Source organism: Malus domestica, chromosome 03 (assembly GCF_042453785.1).
Source record: "Malus domestica chromosome 03, GDT2T_hap1".
In the NCBI taxonomy this organism is placed as follows: Eukaryota; Viridiplantae; Streptophyta; class Magnoliopsida; order Rosales; family Rosaceae; genus Malus; species Malus domestica.
The window spans coordinates 12,235,942-12,247,775 of NC_091663.1; the positions used below are offsets into that span (position 1 = coordinate 12,235,942).

General features: G+C 36.8%; 1 pseudogene; it reads right to left on the minus strand.

Moving 5' to 3' along the window:
• Positions 1 to 424: 424 nt before the first annotated feature.
• Positions 425 to 9,645, minus strand: LOC103407807 (protein RGF1 INDUCIBLE TRANSCRIPTION FACTOR 1-like; annotated as a pseudogene).
• Between the last annotated feature and the right edge of the window lie 2,189 nt (positions 9,646 to 11,834).

Consider the following 11,834-nt stretch of genomic DNA (forward strand, 5'->3'; position numbering starts at 1 on the left):
CTCTTTTTGATTTGTGAGACATTAAATTGTATCAAGAGTATTATGTTTTTAAGGACATATTGAAGCCCTTGACAGTGAAAAGTTTGACAAGTACCTGGTACATTTTCTTGTACAATCTAGCAGTTATGAGCTACCATGTACGGCTCTGTTAGGAGTTAACCCTGGAACAGTTGACACCAAATGGAGCTGAACATCGTAGTGGTGAAAGAAATCCAATATCGTAACCCCTAGGTATAAAAAAATTAGGCTCACTCATAGTAGTCTAATGCAAAACTCTATCCCCAAAATTTTTGAAGCACGCATCTGCATATGCAGTGAAGTCTTTTTTGCATCCACAAAATTGGTCCATCATGGTCATCTCAAATCCCATTTTCTGCATGTCCCATTTAAAACTCACCAATAAAAGTTAGGAACTTACACAATATTTCGACTAACCCATCCTCCATACTCATCATCAAGTGCCTGCTGGAGATCACTGAGGTGTAAAGTAACATGTGGTTCGATTCCTGGTTGAAACAAACAACTTAATTAATTATCTAGGAACAACTTAAGTAACATGGGGTTTCATTCTCTGTTTTTGAGACGTTGGAATGATAAATTCATTACACTGGTTATATGTTAGTTTGCGTGAGTATTTTGCGTTTGAATTTATGATGAAACATTTGCATAAGTATTTTACGTCAACGTTTAAGATGAAAGAATTAGGTTGAATGAAGTATTTCTGGGATTGAAGTTACTAGGTCAAAATATGGCATCTTCTTATCTCAAAGAAAGAATGTTCTGAATTTTTAGCATAAACTGACATGTTAAATTAACCTATTAATTTAGACTTCAATTGAGCATAATCACAAATTGGGGTTGTACCCGAATCAAGTTTTGAATAGTAAAGAGATATCAAATGCCTGTTGGGAGATTGGTACGTTTGCCTCCTATCAAGTCACTTATGCAGGTACTATGGCGAGTCTATTCATGCATGTAGCTAACACATCTGTATGTTGTGACCCAAATCATGATTGAAGTTTTCTTGATAAAGGACTAGTGTTCAAAGTTTCATCATCACCTTGATGCAGTTATACTGATGTAAATTAAGCTAGCTCAATCAAGAATATGTGGTCTACTCATGCGTACTTAATTTTTGTAAGTGGTAATCTTGTTACATTGAGAAGAATACCCTAAAATATGGTGGCTAGAACAAGTGCGGAGGCCGAGTTTCGAGGTATGAATCACGGTGCATGTGAATTACTTTAGTTGAATAAGTTGTTAAAAATCTTGGGCTTGAGACTAAGAAGGCCATGATATTGTGATAATAAGGTTGCCATTGGATTTACCTAAATTGAGTGCAACATAATCGTACTAAGCGTGTTGATGTTGTTTGACATTTTATTAAGGAAAACTTAGATGTTGAGATTATCGTAATTCCTTTTATGAAGAATAAAGGTCAACTAGTTGATGCTCTTCAAAGACAGTCTTGTATAAAACTTAGATGTTGAGATTATCATAATGCCTTTTATGAAGAATAAAGGTCAACTAGTTGATGCTCTTCAAAGACAGTTTTGTATAGAGTGCTCTACAAAATTCTTGACAAGTTGGGCATGTGTAATATATTTGTGACAACTTGAGAGGTAATGTTAATGATTGACCTATTTCTATAGCTCTTTATATATTTACTTGTACATATATTGTAAATATGATTAGTTTTGATATCTCTTTTATGTAGCACTTTGTGTAAATTCTATATATTAGCCGAACGATTGCTAATTGAAATTCCCAAGTTACTTTGTTTAGCAAAGACCACATTGTCTCACTGATTATCGTCAAGTTGTTGGTTGATTCTTCCACTTGAATGAATGCCATCCTTGTTCTATCTGAGAGAAGCAAGAAACAGTATTAAAATTTAGCATGTAAAATTATGAAAATCTTGCATTAGTGTTTAATCTCAGTTATCCCATGTTTTTTTTCTACTTGTGCACTCAGATTCAAGTTTCTCATTAAGGAATGCAATACAGGCAGACAAACCAACAACAACAACAACAACAAAGCCTTTTCCCACTAAGTGGGGACAATACAGGCAGACACATAGGTTTTTTTTTTCTTTTCTTTTTTTTAGTTCATTTTTAGTACGTCGATATATTTTTACACTAAGAGGGGGAAGAGTTCGGCTAAGTCACACAATGGGCAACCTAATATGGTATTGAATTCGATATTCATGAGATTCGAACCTAAAATCTCTCACTTTCAAATGAAGATGAATACCACCAGACCGTAATACTTAGCGGCAATACATACAAACACATAGTTAAATGTATTTCTTTATCTTGTTTTCTCTGGTTAGGCTACCAGCAGCCTATGTTTTTGCAATTTTCTATCTGAACCCAAATCTAAAAAATAAAATTTTAAAAAAAAAAAGCTGAGCTGTTGTTTCTATATATATAAAACGGTTCATGTGTATCTGGATGCCATTTACACCTTACATGTTTCAAAAATTAATGCATAACTATTGCACCCAATTTAGAACGGTGCCCAAACCCAACTTTAAGTGTTTAAAACCCCATAAAGACAGCTTCCCACCATGTTTAGGACGCATGGCGGGGACTTGTAAGCGATGAGTTGGCTAAGCAAGTTCCAATAAGATTATAATTAGAACCTTACATTAAAGGTGCCCTACGAGGTATGCCCTTTCTTCTCCTTTCCCTTAAATTTGGATGAGGTGGTGGAGTTGGAGTTGGAGTGCTTTGGTGCATGTCTTGTTGCGTTTGATCTTCTAATTCTTTCGATGGTAACCTTCTTTTTTTCCCTTCCTTTCTTCCCTCCTCTTCTTTCTTCGCTGAGGTGGCTTCCCCATTTTTCTTTAGTCCCTCAAGCTAATGTCATCAAAATCAATAATATATATGGATTAAAAAAACAAAAACTAATACCAATATTGTTATTTAATTCAATAACATAACAAATTCTTGTAGATGAGTATCGAACACTCAGAACTACCTCCGACAAAATAAAGACTAATCGCAACTATGTCAAATTGTCATCAGCAAAGGCCTACATTGTCATTCTATGCACATTTTAGTCACAATGAACTCTAGCTAAGACAGGTACCAATGACAGATAAGATTGCAATGTCCTAGTTGATTATACGTGGAAATTTTGTTCAAATTAATATAAGCTTTAATTGAGAAAAGAAAAAGAAGAACAGGATATCTAACCTTGCATCCCAATGAACAAAAACGAACAGGGTCCCCGAGACATCTCGCACATATTTCACAGATATGTGAGCCCCCTTTAACGGCAGTTTTAGGCTCATGAGGCCTCTGGTTAAGAAACAACACTCTCGCACTGTTTATCACATAAGTCTGAACTCCGCTTATGTCTAACACCTTCTGAATCTCAGATACCCTCACAACATTGTGATACGATGACCGTCTGATCTGCATCCACACCCCTACAAAAAAGAAAAAGAATTCAATTATACACAGTTGAATTTTAAAATAAATAAATAAAACTTGAACTGAAATTTGTATATGCCTAATTACCTGAATAACTTGGTGATCTTTGTGTCTTGATGATTTAGAATACAAGCAGAATGCGCCATTGTTGCAATCTAAGCAGTACATGTGCTTTCGCTTCTCAAGCCATCTTTGTGCGACCGGCCGCAGATGGAGAAGAAGGCCGTCGACAACAACGATTCAAGCCACGAAGGTACCAACATCGCCGCCTGTTTGGATGCCAAGGAAAAAAAGATTAGGTAAGCCAAGAAAATAATCAAGACTACAAAGCTAGATAGATTCCAGCTCTCGTTCCTCGTAAACGTTACAAGAGAGAGTTTGAACTTTTTAAAAAAAAGAGTAACATAAGACTTACATGTGAATTATATGAAAAAGGACTATTGTTGTGGCCTATTTATTGATGAGAGAGAGTGCGGCAAACGGAGAGAAAGAAAGAATAAGGAATGGTAGACATATTCTCTTTAGAGCAATTCCACAACTAAAGACTTTGTGCCAGCACCCAGCGCATTTATCCATTCAAGTGAACGGTAATAGACCCTAGTGACAATAATAGGCCAAAACATCTTCACCCCTAAAAAAATGTGTTGGCACAAACGATCTCCACCCCTACAAAATGCGCTGGCACTAGGGGTGGGTTCGGTTCAAATCGGTTCGGTTCAAATCGGTTCGGTTTTTTGCCAAAACCAAAACCAAACCGAAATTTCGGTTCGGTTCATTTTTTTTTCGGTTTTTTTCGGTTCGATTTTTTTCGTTCGGTTTTTTCCGGTTCGGTTTCGGTTTTTTGTTTATTTTTTTTCAAAAAAATGAAAAACATTGAAATTTTAAATTTTAACATCTCCAACACAATCATAACATAAGCATTCTAACTAGAATCAAAGACAATGAAAATAAACATTTAAAGTTGAACTAAAATCATCAATCAAGTCTTCCAAAGTCCAAACTAACAACCTCACAACACAAAAATCGTACAAATGACTTAGAAAAGTTAAATTGTATGATGTTGTTCAAAGATCAAGGCGGTTTGCTTGTAACTGCATGTTGACAACTTGATTAGTAAAAGTAATGCGTGGGTGGATTTATTTAGTGTGTGTTGGATTCTTTTCCATCACAAATTACGCAAGTAATCTACTCGAAATAAATGTTTATGGATTCTGTTACATGTTATATGAAAGTAGATTTGGAAAGGAAAGTTGGGGTAGAAGTAGACAATGTTATGGAGATGGATGCATGTACTTTAGGAGGAGGTTTGGTTCCGGAACCTTATATGGGGGAGAAATAATAGGTTAGGGTTTAGAGTTTTTATAGGCTTTTTTTTTAATATTTTGAGCTTAAAGTTTGGCAACATATTTGGTTTAGCACATTTTAACTTACAAATTGGGTTTAGAAAATAATACCCAAAACAAATAATTAAATAAAAAAATTAATTTAATTAATTCGGTTCGGTTCGGTTCGTTTTCTAGATCACTAAAAACGAACCGAACCAAAAGAATTCGGTGCAATTTTTTCGTTCGGTTCGGTTTTTTCGGTTTCAATTCGGTTTGGTTTTTAGTTTTTTTCGATTTTCGGTTTTTTGAACCCGCCCCTAGCTGGCACCCAGCTCATTTAAAATATTTTATATTTTTTTTATAAGAATAAATAAAAAAATAGTTTTATTTCGGATAAGATTTTTAACCAATTTCGGATAAATTTCAAATAAACTTAAAAAAACACACTAAAATAAAATTACATACTCATCAAATAAACTTTAAAAAAAACACACTAAAATAAAATTACATAAACTCATCAAATAAACTAAAAAAAAACACACTAAAATAGATGGATGTAGGGATGTATGGTTTATATGGACAAAAAAAATTAAGGATGAGCTTTTTGGTTTTTTTTTTCACACAAAATGTATATGAAAGCTTTGGTAGAAAGTGTAGAAAATATTGAAATGTTTTTTTAAAATTTTCTGTATTTTTTAATAATTTTTCAGTATTTTTTCATAATTTTTAATAAATTTTAATATAGTTCATTAATCTGGACCGTTGGATTTGAAAAATATTCAAATCCAAGAGCCAAGGCGCTGCCACGTGGCCAACGGTCATAATTCTGACCATTGGGCCTTTTTTATTATTTTTATTTTTATTTTGGTAAAAAAACGTGGACCGTTGATCTGTGATCGGACGATCCATTTTAAAAGTCAAATTTAAATTGTTTTTACCGTTGGAAATCCAACGGTCTACAAAAACTAGCTGTTGGAAATCCAACGACATTGAGAGGGCCACGTCGCCTCTTTCCGGGTGAAGCACAAGTGGGCTGACAGCGGGCCCCGCCGCTTGTACCCTTGTGCCCTACTCGCGCCCACTCGCGAGTGAGCTGCACACGCCAAGCAAATAGCCCAATTCCTTGGTCAGTCAATTTTGGGCTAGGTGCCAGGCAAGTTGTTGGGCTGGAGTGAATTGACAAAGTGCCAGCCTGGTTTTTTGACTGGGTGCTGGGCTATTCCACCTCTAGTGGAACTGCTCTTATATTAGTGTTTTTATTTAGGGAAATTTTATGGGTAAAGTACAAAAAACTACCTCGACTATTGGTCTCACGACACTTTAATACCCCATCTTTTTAAAATGACAATGTCATACCTCATCTTACGAATTTGTGCCAATGTCATACCTTCGTCAGTTTTTCTGTTAGTTTCTTTGTTAAGTGCTGACGTGGCTAGATACAGGGCCACTCACTAATCCAATTGGATTAAAATATAATTAAATATATATTTTAATAATTAAAATTTTAAAAAATTTAAAAAAAAATTAAATTAAATCTCTCTATCTCTCCCTCATCTCTCTTGCCTCTCTATCTTCTCTGCAGCCCTAAAACCTATTCCCATCTGACCCCCCCGTCCCCTTCCCACCCATCCCCCCCAACCTTCCTCCACCACCCTCTTTCTCCCTTATCTCTCTTTCGCATATCCCTATCCTCTCCACCATAGTCTCCTTCCTCCCCACTTCTCTCTTTCGCCGTGCCCATAACCCCCCAAACCCACCTGGATTTTTTCATCCGCCCTCCTTTCTCGGATCTACCTGCAAGCTCCGACCCGTTTCCCTCTCCCACTCCATTGCCCACTGCCGATCTACCGTCGTTGCCGTCTCTGAAGCTGTCAATGAGAAAGGGAGAGATGGAGAGCTGTCAAGGTCGGGGCCGACGAGGTTGCCATCTTCCCCTAACCCAAACCTAGATCCCACCCCAAATCAACCACTCGCATTCCCACCAGGTGCCTCTCTTCTCTTCCTCCGCCGCTCTCTCTATTTCTAACCTACAAACATGCATAAAAAACAAAGCACCCACCGATCCTGAGAACACACCATTAACAAAAGTTCAAAAATCCATCTTCCAGTTTACCTCACTTTTCTAAGAAAATGGAACCTTCAGAATATCAAAAAAAAATCATTTCCTTTCTCCCACATTTTCCGAGCAACCAAACAAAGCAAAACCATTCAATTTTTCCCAGAACAAAAAAAAAAACCCAAGTTGTATTCACAAGAGACTCGGCAACGGTGGTGGGCACTGGATTGTTGCTGCGTTTTGCTGGGTTTGAAGATGGTGCTGGGCTGCGGGAGTAGAGGAAGGTGGCAGAGGCGGTCCTCAACTTTTGCAAACCCGATGACGAAGTCGATTACTTGGTAATCATGGGGCGACAAGGCTATCAAGGATTCGCAAAAGTATTCGAACCCATATGGGTAGTTTGGTAAGGAAGAGGATGAGATCAATGGAGGGAGTGGGTACCCGGAGAGAGGTGAGGTTGGTGTGCCAAAGATCGGCGACTTCGATGTCGTCAGTTAGAATGGGGAAGAAGGTGATGGTCATTGGTGGATGGAGTCGACGATGAAGAGGAGAGAATGGAGGGTGAGTGCGAGTTGCAGATGAGAGAAAGGTGGGTGGGGTTGCAGATGAAAGAAGGGAGAGATAGGGTCGATGGGGAATAAAGGGGGTGGATCGAATTTGGGGAAGACGGGAGGGGGAAAGGGGGTGGGTCCCCATGTAAAAATAAATAAATGATTTTAATTTTTAGTTTTTAATATTTAATTAATTTTTAATATTTTATTAATTTATTTAAGCCATGTCACTATTTAAGCCAAGCCACGTCAACACTTAACAGAAAAACTGATGGAGGTATGACATTGACACAAATTCGTAAGATGAGGTATGACATTGTCATTTTAAAAAGATGAGGTATGAAAGTGTCGTGAGACCAATAGTTGAGGTAGTTTTTTGTACTTTACCCAAATTTTATTTAAACCCATGTAACCTCTTTTTACACCCAACTTAAATTTTAAATGTTAATTATCTATTTTACCCTATTGCATAATTACTATTAAGTACAAAGTGAAATTAATAATAAAACTCAACTTTATCAATAAACTCAAACAATATAATTAAACCCTAGGATCACTCTTTGTTTATCCTACGTTCATTCCGGCTAAAACACTAATAGCTCTCGTAGAGAAAAACAAGTTTTTTTATTGATGGATGGTGATTTTGAAGTTTTGAATCCTCCAATTTATCCTATGCTTATCAAAATATCAATGCACCAATAATAGTTCCAACTTTACTAGCTAAACAACAGCCAATGGCATCGAACGATCGAAACTCCCACGAAGAGCTCTAGCTCAACTCGATTTCTTATTCTTCATTCCTCCTTTGATGATCTCCTCCTCTAGTCCCATAGATTTTTTTTCCCCAAATGAAACTAAGGCATGGGTCAAGATATGTGCCATATTACTATTGTCTTTTGTTGCACCTCTATGAAATAGTATCTTAGTAATCCCAACGTAGTGCAAAGACTCAGCAATCTGCAGTGCAGTCACACCTTTGTTAGTTTGATCTTCAACATCAACTCCTTTCTTTATCTTAATCACATTCGTATGTCCCGACTCCGCTGCACAGTGCAACGCGATGTATCCATCCTCATCTTTAACATTCACATCCACACCCTTTTCAAGCAGTGTTCGAATGACTTCTATCTTCCCTTTGAAACAGGCTTTATGGAGAGCAGTCCACCCATGTAGGTCTCTTCCATTGCTTGCCGCAGCTGACATTGAAGAAGTCACCAGTGTTTTCTCCAGATTCTTGCGCAAATCACGTGTTCAAGGAGCCATAAGGTTTATTTTATTAAAGCCATTCATATCTCATGTATGCATACACGATTGAAGACTGGTGACATATGCATACGTGGTCTACAAGAAATCCTCTAGGATGCATGTGGGAATGGTTTATGACAGAACATTGATGTTGAAGTTTGGTTTTTATGGCAGGTATGAGTCACCTTACTGGAGAGGCCTTGCAGAAAGATGCATTCAAGTAAGCATGGAGATACAGGAAAAAACGCCTATAGCGAGCACTACAACAAATATGGCCACTGCGCACAATAAATTATTTGTGCCCTTTGAGGCCAAAGAGCATCAACATATGTGCCCATAGACCAATAGCAACAGTGCAGCAACTAAGTTTATATATGTGCCCTTTATGGGCATCACCTTTGATCAAAAAGCACTATAAGGTATGCTATGCTGAAAAACGTAAGCACAAATAAAGGTCATTTTATGCCCAGTTCTAACAAAATTGTCAGATGACTGCTGCCACCCATGTTAGCACATTTATTGTTATTGTGCCTAATATGTCAACTATTTAAAAAAAATAAAAAATAAAAAAGCCAAAATCACCTACAAATTGAGATTGAGGCTAAACAAAAAATTATTTTTTCATGAAATTAAAACAGCCCACAACCACAAGCAGCTTCAAGCCAAGTAATTCTTTCCTTGAGAACCGAGATAATTAGTAAACTAACATTACTAGCAAAAAAAGATGTACAAAACAATAAAAGTTTGGACAATCATTTAGGTTAAGGTCAAAAGCAGTGATAAATCTCAAAGCTATGACATTAATTTCCAAGAAAGATGGTGAGTGTCGGCAAATACACAGAGAAACTACAGAGACCACTTGGAAAAAAAACATCATAAATGTTCAGAGATGCAACACATACACTATTCACAGATCAAACTTTAGATCAGTGCAGGTAGATGAGTATACATTTCTTTCCTCAGATCTATGAACTTTGAGATCTCCCCATAGAACCCAATATTGACAGCCCCTGCTCTGATAGCCTCTGAAAAATGACCATGAGTAAGAAATATATCGAGCAGTAAAACAAATTATCGTATTGGATACCGCTGAAAAGGATGGAACTATAAATTTAGACTACCAAGAAGCTCTTAAAACATCATTTACACAGAACAACAAGAAATGAGTATGTAGTGGCTTCCAAATTTTCAAATTATGATTCTTTACCTTTATCTCATGAGTTGTTGTATATCCTTCCTCCCACAGATTAATTGGTGTAATTCTGCTATGTTTACATGCACTTGTTTGTGATTGAAACATAAAGACTTTTGCCTGACACTTTAGTAACATTCTTAAATGGATGGCAAGCAATCCTCACACAAAGTAGGACATAAAAATAGAATCCAAAGTCCCAACAATATAATTCTCACTCTTTCTAATGTAAAGAACTAAAGAAAGAAAGATGCAGAATATCTCAAAATATGCCATTTCCTACAACATATAACAAACCCGAATTTAAAGAACTTAGGAGATTAGTAGTTGGTCTGGAGTTTAATTGATAGAACACATAAGTGTAATGGAAAAAAATTATACACCTTGCATTGGGCATCAGAATTAACTATAAGATATAATTAAACTTTATCTTAATCTGAAAGCGCAAAGCTTTATTAAATACCCAGGCCTGCAAAGGAAAGTAATCCCAAACCACGTAAGCACACATCACGAAAAACCCAAACTTAGAAAGCTACAAAAAGGTCTACACATGGACATGGACATGCACATGCAAATAAGAAAAAGAGATTTGGTACAACTATCAAGCTGCAAACCATTACTGTGGGTGCTTACAAATTTAAAATGCAGCCCCTGTCCACTAATTAACACTCAAAATTTTATGTTTCGCATGTTCTAGATTTAATGTAGTATCGAAAAGGTAGTGCAATATCTTTAATTTGGCAACTCAACATAACAAAGTCAAATATAATTGAGGAAATAAAGATATGCAGAGATGTACTTACACTCAAAGAGCGGAGCAATTTGAGACCTGCACTTACAGAGTCAAATCTCCTGTTCTTAGAATTAAGATGTATTGAACCCAAAAAATCAATGACCTCAAAAATGTTAAACTACATGTTCAGATTATAATAAGAAATCTGAAATAATAAAAGAAATCTGCACAACATCGGCCAATGCCGCTCTACAAACATCCCGATTTTATCTCCACACCCACCGATTACAGTTCGCAATCGTGAATAAATGTGTTTCTGTGACTGCAGATATTTCCAAGCTTGTCTAGACAACCCTATATCCTCCATCACTACAAATATGAGCTTGTGAGTTCAGCCAGATTATAGTCAAATACAAACCCTGATATCTATAATAATATCTTCGAAACTGAAATTGGTAAGAACCCAAACTCCGAGATGCTAAATCATCAATGAAGTCCATAAAACCGAGAGCAACCTAAATCCTAATCCGCTAAAATATCAAGCTGGAAAGGGGATAAATCAGCTGAAATTCACGGGTTTGGAGTAAGGTAATAGGAATTTCGCCAAATCCTTTCCAAGAGTACTAATTTTTCGCCCCTTCCATACAAGAGCCTAGAAATTAAATAAGGCAAATAATTAAATCGAAAATTCAAAAAAAAAAATTAAATGAAAAAATTACCCGTCAACAAAAAGGAAAAAACTAACCCATCGCTCTCAGAGCGACCACGACTAAATCTCAGGTCAAGTATGCATGGTGTGCCATCGGCTAGTCAAGCAAGAACACACGAGTAGGCGGCCAGTCTAAGTGAGTAGATCTTGGATCGAGTACGAGCAAACGGAGGTGAAGTTGATGATGGAACCAATGTCGAGACGTAGAAAGAAGGTCCATCGATCATTAGAGAAGGAAAGTCGAGATTTGTGACCAGGAAGTGAGATGCGGCGAGACCTCCTCGAAGGAGCCAAAGAAGAATCCAGAGAGAGAGAGATAAGGAAATAGGAAAAATTAGGAAAAAAAATAAAGTGAGAGGTTTGGTTGGATTGGGAAAGGGATAGCGAGGAGAGAGGCGGAAGGATTGAGAGAGAGAGAGAGAGAGAGATGAGAGAGGAATTGAGAATAGTAAGTGTAAAGGGCACGGAACTCTATTTTTTATTTAAATATATTCAACTAGAGGGCACAAAGACATTAATAATGTTTTTGTAAATTAATAAAAAAATATATTTCTGACATTGAAGGACACATGCAAGCTGGATG